General features: G+C 33.2%; 1 pseudogene across 2 annotated transcripts; it reads left to right on the forward strand.

Annotated features, from left to right (window-relative positions):
• Positions 1 to 1,932: 1,932 nt before the first annotated feature.
• Positions 1,933 to 4,593, forward strand: LOC149209951 (26S proteasome non-ATPase regulatory subunit 11 homolog pseudogene; annotated as a pseudogene). 2 transcript variants are annotated; one of them, XR_016252912.1, is made up of 2 exons: positions 1,933 to 2,097; positions 2,825 to 4,593. The product of XR_016252912.1 is annotated as a 26S proteasome non-ATPase regulatory subunit 11 homolog pseudogene, transcript variant X1 (transcript). The 2 variants fall into 2 exon arrangements; XR_016252913.1 differs by having other exon boundaries at positions 2,842 to 4,593.
• The last annotated feature ends 7,856 nt before the right edge of the window (positions 4,594 to 12,449 follow it).

The raw sequence follows: 12,449 nt of genomic DNA on the forward strand, positions 1-12,449 counted from the left end.
CCAAGCTGCAAAAATTTTATCTGTTTGGGAAAACGATCAAAACACGATATTGGGAGCATATGATATCAGTCTTAAGTGATTCAAGTTGCGTTCGATTCAGGTCGGTGAGATCTACGTTTTGGCACTGGTTTTGAGCACTTTATTGATCCCTTGGATCATCAAAGGGATTTTTTGTGGTACAATTTGATAGTCAGACATATTTGGGTTTTGTCATAAATGAGGGACCATGGTTCTTGGGATGGGCGGGCCTCTTTGTAACACCATTGTTCCCTGGTTTCGATGCCAATACAATGGTGGTTATGGAAATGCTAGTATGGGTAAGGTTACATAATCTCCCTCTTCCTTTATGGCACCACCAAGTCTTATAAGACATTGGAAATTCACTAGGGAGATTCCTAAAGATGGACCAAGAAAGAATGGAGAAATGTATCTTTACTTTTGCCCATATATGTGTGGAGATAGACTTAAGCAAAGACCTTCCAGATCGTGTCCATCTTACTCACCAGGATTTTAAGTGGACTCAATGGTTAGATTTCAAAAACACTGTTTGCAGGTGTCAAATCTCCCATTAGACAGGGCACTTGCAGACTACATGTCCACAAACAAAGAAACGAACAAAAAACGACCACAAAAGCCAAAAGGATGGCAATTTCCTGAACACAATCTTCTGACGATGAAGATGAAGAAATGAATGAGAGCAACTAACAACCAGAGACACAGAATCAACAAGATCCCCAAATGAAGGAGGAAGAAGAGAAACAGAAGGACTCAACCACATATTCCAAGGAACCAAATGACTTAGCAGTGATCCAGTCTCCTGGAACTCAACACAAGGGAAAGAGCAATAGGCAAGCTATAGGTGGATTAAAGAGAACACATGTTATAGAGTTTAGACTTCTGCAATCCATAACATGTTTGTGAGAATAATGATTTTGCCGAAATTATTCTCAAGAACACATGTTTCTGAAAGTTCAAAATCCAACAAGGAAGCACCAACAATTCTAGAAGGAGAAGAGTTAGTAATTGTAAAGGCCACTCCATCTTACGGGGTATGACAAAAAGTACAAAAAAAGGTAAAAAAAAAAAAAAAAAAACTAGTTTATCTCGGTAATTATTTTTTTGTTTTGTTTTTTTGGTAGTGAGACTACCATGAGTGCTTCTAGCACATTCAAATGGTCTTGAAGGACAACCATGAGTGCTTCTAGCACATTCAAATGGTCTTGAAGGAGAATGCTTGAATGCACTTGTGCATATGCTTATGTAACTTTTTATTTTTATTAATAGAAAGTAGCCATTTTTCCTTGAAAAAAAATAAATATGATTATGGAATCATTATTTTAGACCATTACATCTCCCCTAGATTTTTTGCTTTTAGATTTAATTTAAAAAATGTTATAAAATTAAATTAAAATAAAATATTTAAAAAATGTTGACATACAATCTTTTTTACATTACATCTAATACCTACACATCTCCCCATACTAAGCTTAGAGCGTCTCTCTATGCAACAATAATATGATATTTTAAATAAAAATATATATAATTGAAATACAAAACAATGTTGTAATTTAAATTTTTAAACTTTATTTTTTAATATATTTTTTAAATTTTATTTATATAAAATTTATTAAAATCACAAATTTTAACTATAAAATATATACTCACATATATATATATTAATCACACAATTTATTTACCTATTACAAAACACATTTTGAAAAATAAAAAATCATTACTCACCAAAATTATGTCAATAAATTCTTTAAAAGAAAAACCAAAAATCAAAACATATAAAAATTAGATTTCAAAGAAAATAATACTCTTTATTAATAATAATAAAAATGAAACTCCAAAATGAAATAGTGCTCTCCGCACCTCACTTTAACTTTTCCTTTCTCTTTTCTTTGTACATGTTAAAAGCTACATAAAATGACGGACTCTGAAATCTTTATTAAGTCTGAAAACATCATTCTAAGATCCGCTTGTTGAAGCTTCATTTCGTGGTTCATGGTCCATTGCAAAAGGAGCCCTGCAGTACGCATGCCTGCGTGACGCTGCTCAATTCGCTGAGAAAACATCTTTTCGATCGTTCTGCCGGTATGTATATCTTGAAAATGTCCTATAAATTCATTCTCCGCTTTCTCTGTGTTATTCTGTATGATGGGTTCTTTTTGGTTGCAGAAAATTATCAAAATACCCTTCTATCTTGCTGTTCCATTAATACTATATTTCATCAGCATTTTGATTTGTTTTGAACTTCTCTTTCCATTTTCTTTTGGCAGAAACTCTCTGTTGAACCATTTTTAGGGTTTAGGCTTACGTCAGGCCGCCTAATTTTTTTTCCCATGATCAGAAACTTGTGCAAGAACTAACTGTTTGTTCGTAGACCATCTCAATTTTTGGATTGAGAGCGTACCATCAAAAGTTTCGATTTACATTTCCGCACCGGCCTTCTTCCGAGAAAACACTATATTTCTTTGACCTAGGGTTTAAATTTAATCTTTCAGATAGCAAAACACTATGCATGCGATATAATGTTTGTCTTTTCTACAATATTTGTAAGTGTTGTAAAATTAAGAGTCTTTGACATAGGGTTTGAATTCTATCTTTGAGATAGGAAAAACTAATCCAGGTCACATACTTTGTTTTTTTGTTTAAGATTCGTAATGATGTAAAATTAAAATTGTTTGATCTAGGGTTTCACATTGATCACTGAGACAGGAAAAGTCAATACAGGTTATTTGCAGTGACGTAAAATTAAAATTCTTGTAGCTAGGTAGGAATTTTATCTGTGACTGAGGGAACACTAATGCAGGCTATATAGGTCTGTTTTTTTTTAAGGTTTGCAGTAATGGCATCGATCCCTGCAACAACGGAGTCTCTTAGTCATGCATTGGACACTAAGGACACCGACCCTGCAGAGTCAATTTCTATCCTTCGTCAGATAATTGAAAACCCTTCTTCATCCTCTGAAGCTATCCGGGTCAAGGAGCAGGCGATTTCCAACCTTTCTGATCTTCTCACACAGGAGAAGAGGGGGGAAGAGCTGAGGAGTCTCCTGACACTTTTACGCCCCTTCTTTTTGCTGATTCCAAAAGCTAAGACTGCTAAGATTGTTAGAGGAATACTTGATGCAGTTGCGAAAATCCCCGGAACAACAGATCTTCAGATATCACTCTGTAGGGAAATGGTGGAATGGACCCGCTTGGAGAAACGGACTTTTTTGAGGCAGAGGGTTGAAGCAAGGCTTGCTGCTTTATTAATGGAAACCAAGGAGTACTCTGAAGCTTTAACTCTCATTTCTGGTTTGGTAAAGGAGGTTAGGAGGCTGGATGATAAGCTGCTTCTTGTGGATATCGATTTATTGGAGAGTAAACTTCATTTCTCTCTTAGAAATCTTCCAAAGGCTAAGGCTGCCCTAACTGCAGCCAGAACAGCGGCGAATGCAATATACGTTCCACCTGCTCAACAAGGGACTATTGATCTTCAGAGTGGTATTCTTCATGCCGAGGAGAAGGATTATAAAACGGGTTTCAGCTACTTCTTTGAGGCATTTGAGGCTTTTAATGCTCTCGAGGATCCGCGTGCAGTATTTAGTTTGAAGTACATGCTTTTGTGCAAGATCATGGTCAACCAAGCTGATGATGTCGCTGGTCTCATTGCTTCAAAGGCAGGCTTGCTCTATATGGGAGTGGAATTGGATGCCATGAAAGCTGTTGCGGATGCACACTCAAAGCGCTCTTTGAAAGATTTTGAAGATGCACTTAAAACTTACCAGGCACAACTAGAGGAAGATCCTATTGTTCATAGACACCTGTCTTCTTTGTACGACACCCTTCTGGAGCAGAATCTCTGCCGTTTGATTGAACCTTATTCAAGGGTTGAAATATCACATATATCTGAATTGATTGGATTGCCCATGGAAACTGTGGAAAAGAAGCTCTCTCAGATGATTTTGGAGAAAAAATTTGCTGGGACTCTTGACCAGGGTGCAGGTTGTCTTATTATTTTTGATGATCCAAAGCCAGATGCCATCTTCTCCTCCACTTTGGAAACGATTTCAAACATTAGCAAAGTTGTAGACAGCCTTTACCTAAAGTCAGCAAAGATTATGGCCTAAGCTAAGCTTATTGGTTTGCATCTCTATGTCAAAAATCAGGGACTTAGATTTCTGATAAGCAGGGAAGTTGTAAAAGGAGTGTGATTTCATTGGAGTTTGATAAAACAGTAATTTTTTCCAATTTTTTCCTTTTGTTTTAGTTTGAATGTTGATTGGCAAGACCAGTATTGATTTTTCAGCTTCTGTTCTTTTGGTTTTGTTTAAATGTTGATTGGAAGGAAACAGTTTCTTTTGCTCCTGGCTGGAATGGGTTTTTAACAGGAAGCTATCACGATAATCTATCAAGTTCATTTAAGAAGATCTCTTCTTATGGGTAAAATGCATAAAGATGAATTGTGTATCTTCAACATCTTAAGTAATCATGTCAAGCTCTGCAAGATGTGTAGCTTATCCTGTAAAACGAATACTGTTTCCAAGGCACTGTAACTCGCTGGACTACAAAATTAAGTAATTGAATTTGCACATTTTCTTTATGGTTCTGCTTCAGAACATAATGTGTGATTCATATTATGTTTGTTGTTCCATGGATGAGTATCTATAATTTCAATTCTTCAATTTGGAAGCTAATGCAAACCAGCAAAAAATAACTCTGTTGTTTTAAAACATTATGCTTAGCAGTGATGGAGTAAAGCAATATTTAATGTCCGTCTTCAGAATGTGAAATTAATAGTAGATCAAAACGTCAAAGCACTGATGCATCCGAAATATTTGCAGGAAAACAGTATCAGCAATGTAAAGTCTGAGTGAGGTCATCTTTCCTCTTACCTGAAGTTTGGACTCAGACTAAACAAATTATGATTTGCGATATATAATTTCTGCCAATAATAGGCAGTTTAGTTTACTTGTAATTTGTTGGATAGAAAGGTTGATTGTGAATGGATTCATGTATGCTACAAGTGTGAAGAACTGGTATTCTCACATTTCGGTAATTTGTCTCTTGGGCTTATTTATAGAATTGCTGTCTGCATATAGTTCTTTTATATGTTCCGATCATTACTTACTGTAGAAAGCTTCACACCTTCGGTTGCAAGGTTAACAACTAAGATCAATTGCTTTTTAGGTTGACCAAAACCTAGATACTCACTGGTGTCCATAAACCATTATCTGCCATCCATGCAGATAATCTGATCTGTGGTAGCTTACTTCTGCTAGATTTATGGTCTCCAAAGAAGAGCCTATGTCTGACCCTTAAAAAATGGCATCAGTTGCTAAGTTCTTGTTAGCTTGAATTTATTGTTTTGTGAAATTTCATACATATGCTCTAGTTTGAAGATTTTTTAGTGGAAAATTAAAATTGTACAAGGGTATTTAGCACACTCTCTAGATGTTTTTATGCTCCCCTGAATGCAAAACTTGGCTTCGCAGGTCCTTTCTGCAATAGACTTAGACAATGTGTTAATGATTTGGCTTGAAGAATGCTCCATATTCTCTCTTTTCAATATAAGCATAGCTCAGGATTCTTAAAAAACACATTTTGCTGGTTATAGTTTGAATCGATCCTTTGGATTTCATTCATGAGCAAGGAGTTTAGTTTTGGTCATCCTTTCTTCATAACAATTCTTGAATGTATGAAAAAAGATCTGATTTCCCTCACCAAGTAAAATCATTAAGTTGCAAAGATTATGGCTATATAAGCAGCCTTTGGAGGATACATCCTGTATCTCCCTTGCACTACATGAACCTTTAACAATTGACAATCTTCGTTTGCCCAAGTAGTAGAAACGTCCTGTTTTCCCAAGCACTTTATAAACCTTAAACAACCCTATGTCTTTTTGTTAATTGACAATATTCCCTTGCCCCACTGCTAGAAGCAAAGTCTCAAGTTCAATAACATAATCTATGTTCTGCATTAATTGATGAAGGAATCTCTAATTAAACTTTTGTATTAAGCACATGATTAGGCAATTACTTTTCTTGTTATGCATCTCTTGAGCCGGCATGGTGCTCATTGAAGGTTCTGAAGTTGCATTTAAAATGTACAAGGAAGAACTAGAGAAAGATCCATTGGTCAGCAGATCTGTTTTCTTTATACAGCTCTCTTACAGAGTAGAACCTCTGCTGCCCTATGTAACCTTTATCTAGGATTGAAGTGTCATATATAAGAGTTGACTGGGTTGCCTACAGTTCTGTGGTAAAAAGCCCCCTCAGATAATTTCGGAGAAAAGTTTTGCTGCGACTGTTGATCCGGGTTTAATCATGTATTTTTTTTCTGTTCCTCCATTTCTCTTATTCTAGTTCATCTTCCAATGTTAGAAGAGTTTAGATGACAATATGCCCTGAACGATTATGTCTTAGAATTATTAGGCTATATCTTTAACAGATTGTATGTCAAATCCTAGTGACTGTTAAATCTCTGAACATGGAATTGGGAAAGATGTGTGCTTTCGTTGGAGTCTATTAAAATATTAATTTCTAAATATTTGTTGTTTTGGATGATTTGAATTTCTGGTGGCAGGGCAGTTTATCTTTTACTCTTGGCCGCAACACTGATTTGAACACATTTATCTTGATCATGGATTGGGTGCGGTTAAGTGGTTCATACTCTTGATAACTCTGTATGTTGAAATTCCATACATTTGATATCTTAGCCATGTGTTATCTCCATTTAATAGATAATGTGAAGTATGTGTATATTTGGAATACTGATGAGTCATGTCGAGTTACTTTGTTCTCTTTTAGAGTTGTAGTGTATAGGCAAAAGCCCTTTTCTAAGGCATTACGGTTCATTGGATTGCAAAACTGAGAACACAATATTATATTCATTTGTTGTTTGTGCTGTTGTCGACTTTGTTATCTTTATTTTCGTTTATATTTATGATTTATTTACTGTTTTTTTAATTATTAATTTCACGAAGTAAATATTTTGGGGAAAATGATCAAGGTATTCTTCGTTCTCAGGATGGTATTTAGCATAAATCAAATTCATAGGATTTAGAGTAAACTGAAACCAGATTTTTCAGGATCTGATGTTGATAAATAATGAAGAACTCAACTGGTGAGAAATGATTCTGGGTAGAGGGGCCAACACTTCCCTCAAATTGTCTTAACCAAATCCAATTGACAATTGCTGTAAAGTTGCACCTATGTTTGTATCTTTTCAATTTGACAGTTATTACGAACAAATAATTAATCTGGAGGTCATAATTAAGAAGTTTATAAAATATAAGTACGGCATATTTAAATGTTTCTCTTCTTTGAGCATGGCAATAACAGTAGATTCTCCGCATTAATGCATCCAAATTCTGTTTAAGAAAACAAGATCAACAAGGCCAAACATGACTAAGGTCAACCTTTGTCTTAAATGTTGAACTAATTTTTCTGTGATTTTTATTTCACATTCATATGCATGTTACATATTTTTCAATGTAATTTTGGTGGATGGTTATCTAGCCATTATTGTATAGACATCAAATGCCAGGAATTAAGCTTCCTGCATTTTAATTAGTTTCATCTCCATTGCTTTACGGTACTTTTTGAAAAAGGGTTTGATGTATTTGAGAATGTACACAGAATTTTGTATAATGGGAAAAATAAAAACGTCATTAGAATTTGAGAAAAATGATTTTTAAAGCCAAAACATTTTAGTGTGCCGACCTTTCCAAAAAGGAAACAGAAAAGGCATTGCTGATTCTCAAGGAAATTTGTTTGTTGTATCCTCATTAATTTATGGTCTTCAATGAATAGGGTCGGTCTTCAATAAATAAGGTCTCTACTTAATCATTGATCTAAAGCATAGGTTTCTTATTTTAATTAAAGTTAGTTGGTTTTCTGGTATATATATATACATATATCACTGTTTTTCTGGTATTGGTTTTCTGGATCTCTTTCATGGTTACTAGACAGTGTTATGAATTTTGTAATTAAGTTTTTTGTTTTATTCTTTGATTCCAGTAATTTTTAATTTTTTTTTTTTTTTTAGATTAGACTGTAGAATATAGTGTTTTGTGCAGATGCTCCACTCATTACTCACGCTTTCCTGATGATGGGTGGAGTGTCCACCTGAAATGTTGGATGTTTAATATATTCTACACTGTAGTCTAGAAACAGCAATATGAATTCCTGCTGTGGAAATCTGCATACTCAATTTTTAACTCCATTCGATTGAATGAATAAAAAATTGATGAAAATGCTACAATTGATCATGAGACTAAGAATTGGTGCCTTGTGAGATTGATTAGATCCTCAAGACTAGGAGCATTTGTACCATAAAGCCACCATCAATAAATTGAATTGTTGTTCCTATATCCAACTCTTTCTCCGTGTGTGAGCCAAACATATCTCGCCTATGTGAAAATTAAAAATTGGGTAAACTGAAACTATAGATTGAATCCACTTTCATCAAGTCCATTTTCTCATACTCTCCCCCAATCCTAGGTTTTCCATATCCATATGACAATGTACCATCACATCAAGCCTATTTTCTCATGATCTCACCCAATCTTGGGTTATCCATATCTATATAACAAAGCATATCACGTGGTGTCCTTACAAATCTCTCAACAAATTTAACATCTGCCCAAAAATGATCCATAATCAAACCGTACACCTCAATCGCTTCATGAGGTGCATTCTGTCATTGCTCTCATTATGGAAACTAATGTAACGCTTCACCTCCTATAGCTATTGAGGCAAAAGATTGTGAAAACTTATTAATTGTTTAAGCAACTCCATTTTGGCGAACTTGATTGGAATGGCTCGTGAATGGTTATTTTTACATATAAAAGTTGAACATTGGCCATTCTCAGTTAGCGATTAATTACACTCAAGTTTGCCAAATTTTTCCAATGCATTATTCGAAGATTACATCACAACGGTGTTGAAAAACTATTTTTACTATTTTTTTTTGGGTATATGAAGAGTACAAAAAACTGATTCAGAATTGTACACACCTATCAACTTCGCTTTGCATATGGAGTTTGTATCATTGATAATTTCGCTTTGCATATGGAGTTTGTATCATTGGTAATTTGGACAACATTAAAGGGCTCACTTTCACAATTATTTCACTGATTGGTGTCAAGAAATTATGTTAGGGAATTTATCAAAATTTATAAATTATAGATATCTCAATAAACCAAAATCAAAATAATCAAAAATCAAAATCTATTTTTTCATTTCATTGATAATTTGGACGACACTAAATGACCCCATCTTAATGACCTCACATAATTGGTGTGCAAAATCAAAATAATCAAAAATCAAAATCTATTTTTTCATTTCATTGATAATTTGGACGACACTAAATGACCTCATCTCAATGACCTCACATAATTGGTGTGCAAAAACTATTTTTGAGGTACATGTCAAAATTTATAAATAATAGATTGTATTGAATAATCAAAATTGAAATTAATGTAAATTAACAATGATTTAGAACATAAACACTAACATGTACACTTTTTTTTCTCAGAACCTTGCTTTGCAAAATAGGGTAGAATTATTAATAATTTGGACAAAATTGGCCCCACTCCACAATGGTCTCATGTAATTGGTCCATTGTAGAGGGGGCTATTTTTTATTAACTTGAACCATTGATGGTCTTTAGAATATATGCACTAGATATGGAAGAGACAATAATGTTTATCGTTAGATAATCCCAATAATTTTTTTAACTCTATAAAAATTGAACTTCAATCCACATTACGATATGCCTTCAATGATGACTACATTTCAATGTGTGCTTTTTCCTTGTCAACCAACAAAATGCATAGCCTCGCAAATTTGTGAGCTTACTATGTTGGTTCACCATTAATATCATGAACAACCATTTGCTCAAAATAGGGTAAGTGATATCATTTTGGGATTCAACTGCGTTAAGTAAGTCATTCACGTATGACCATTTCCATGAGAGGTAGTCGTAACTGACTAGTTTCTCATGATTTTTGAATCGTTCACTTAGCACTCATTGCATCGGGTGATGCTCACAGGGGTGAAGAAGTGGGATTGAAACTAGTGAAAGAAGTGGGGGTAAGTGGTTGTATAGAAAGGGATTTAACATATAAGAAAAACATTTGTTATTCCAAGATCAACAAAATCTTTGCAATTGCATGTCAAACATATCATAAATGTTAATAATTGTAACTTTCCTATGTGATGTAATAAGAATATATTTTTCATGATTTTGAAGGCACATGTTCATCACCGCAGATTTCATCATCATATGGCGTTGACCCGTTTTCAAAGTCATCATTACAACATGAAGTTTTCTCACTAGGTACAATATATCTTTCCTACTCTCTCTGTGCTTCAAGGAGTTTATCAACTGCACAATACAAAACCCATACCATTTCTTGTAATTTTCATAAAATGATTTCTCACCCGTCTACTTGTCCTTGCATTGCACAAGAGCATTCTTTTTGATTTCAAAATTTCCCTTGCATCTTTGGGCTCCTTTGTCCCATACCATTTCTTGTAATTTTCATAAAATGATTTCTAACCCGTCTACTTGTCCTTGCATTGCACAAGAGCATTCTTTTTGATTTCAAAATTTCCCTTGCATCTTTGGGCTCCTTTGTCTTCAATATAATTCCACAAGCAATAGAAAGGATTCAACGAAGCCATGGAAGATAAATTTGAGCAAATCATTCAAGAAGAATACACCTTGAAGACTTGGAATGTTGAGAAATCCCCTTGCTGCAAAAATTTTGAATACTAGATGCACCAAACAATCCTCAACATTTTCTATAAATTCCATAAAATAAAAATTACATCAAAACCTTATTTATTTTCCTATTATCCTTGCCGTAGTAGGTATTACGCATTAGGTTTCATGCTGACCATGTATTATTTTGGTCAAATATATCAAATAATTTTTAATCTCATAATGTTGAACTTTATCAATTATTTTTTTTATTTATGGCTTTTTTTTCTATTAGCATTTATCTATAATGCTATTGGGTATAATTTTAAAGATCTTATTGAACAATGCCTCGTAATTGGTGATAACCCAATTTAATGTTCACACTGTACAAATATTAAAATTTGTACTTGAACAGAGGTAGAGCAAGAGTGCTGCATTTGGAATAGCTTGCTTTTGCGTGCAATCTCTGCTCCTATGAATCAGAGTCGCTACTATCGTGGCCTGAGCAAGAGGTTTTTCTTTGGCCATTTGAGAAAAACCCCATGGCTTTAGAAAATCGAAATCACTCACAAACAACTTAAACAAAAAACATAAAAAACCTTGTGTAAAATACCCAACCTAAGTACAAATTCGAAAACCCTGGACTTGCATTGTGTGGGCACGTGGCACTCCAAAGTGCCACGACATCGTCAGAAGGCCATAGGATTATGAGTGTACGTTGTGGGATTCGAAATCATTAAAATGACATGTGTCAGAGCGAACAACATTGGGAAGTTCTGTTCCTTGTATGTTGATGTGACCTAGGTAATATAAATAATTTATCTTAATAAATTAATATAAATTATTTTAACATTAATTTATTAAAACATCCATTACATTCAATTTATAAAAATGTAACTCTTTTCTAAAAGATAAGTTTAACATTGACAATGATTTTAAAAAAAAATAACAATGTAATGTCATTTGAAAAAAATTAAACATAACATCATCACATTAAGATGCCAACTAGTGACCACAAATTTTCCCTTCAAACAACAAAAGTAATTGATTTAACATCCTACCATTATCATCGACAGTTAAGATTTTCTTTTGTATATAATACACTAAATTTCAAGAGAAGTGACTTTTATTTTAATATAAAGCAATGCACTGATTTATTTTCAATAACTATATATATATATATTCGGTCTATCCTAACCAAATAAAACATTAAAAACCCTTTAGTGTCAATATTATATGTCAATCTAAAACAAATCTAAATAAATTTCGGCGTATTTTCTATATAACTTTATATATATATATATATATAAACAATTTAGCTTGTGCTAAGCGAATAAAATATTAAAAACCCTTTGGTGTCAATATTATAGGTCAATTGAAAACAAATCTAAATAAACTTTGGTGTCAAAATTATACGAGGATATTGACTATTTGTTTGATTATACTATTCTCTTTAGAAATTTATTTAATGATTTTTTAAAATTTTAAAGTTCTTCTAAATATGAATATATTTGTCATTTTAAGAATTAGTTATATATATATATATATATTTGAAATGTTGATCATTTCTAATCATAATTAGATAGTTTATTATTTAATGTATAAATGTTAAAATTATGTCAAGTTTTTAGTTATGAACATTTATTAATCAATAAAATTTAAATTAATCCAATTATTAATTTTAACACTAATTTAAATTTAATTTTTTTATTTTAATTTAATTACATTTAAACTAATTATCATATAGCT

This window comes from Pinus tabuliformis, chromosome 1_2 (genome assembly GCF_031772625.1).
Source record: "Pinus tabuliformis cultivar Carrire ecotype Pingquan chromosome 1_2, CPIR1, whole genome shotgun sequence".
Taxonomy (NCBI): domain Eukaryota; kingdom Viridiplantae; phylum Streptophyta; class Pinopsida; order Pinales; family Pinaceae; genus Pinus; species Pinus tabuliformis.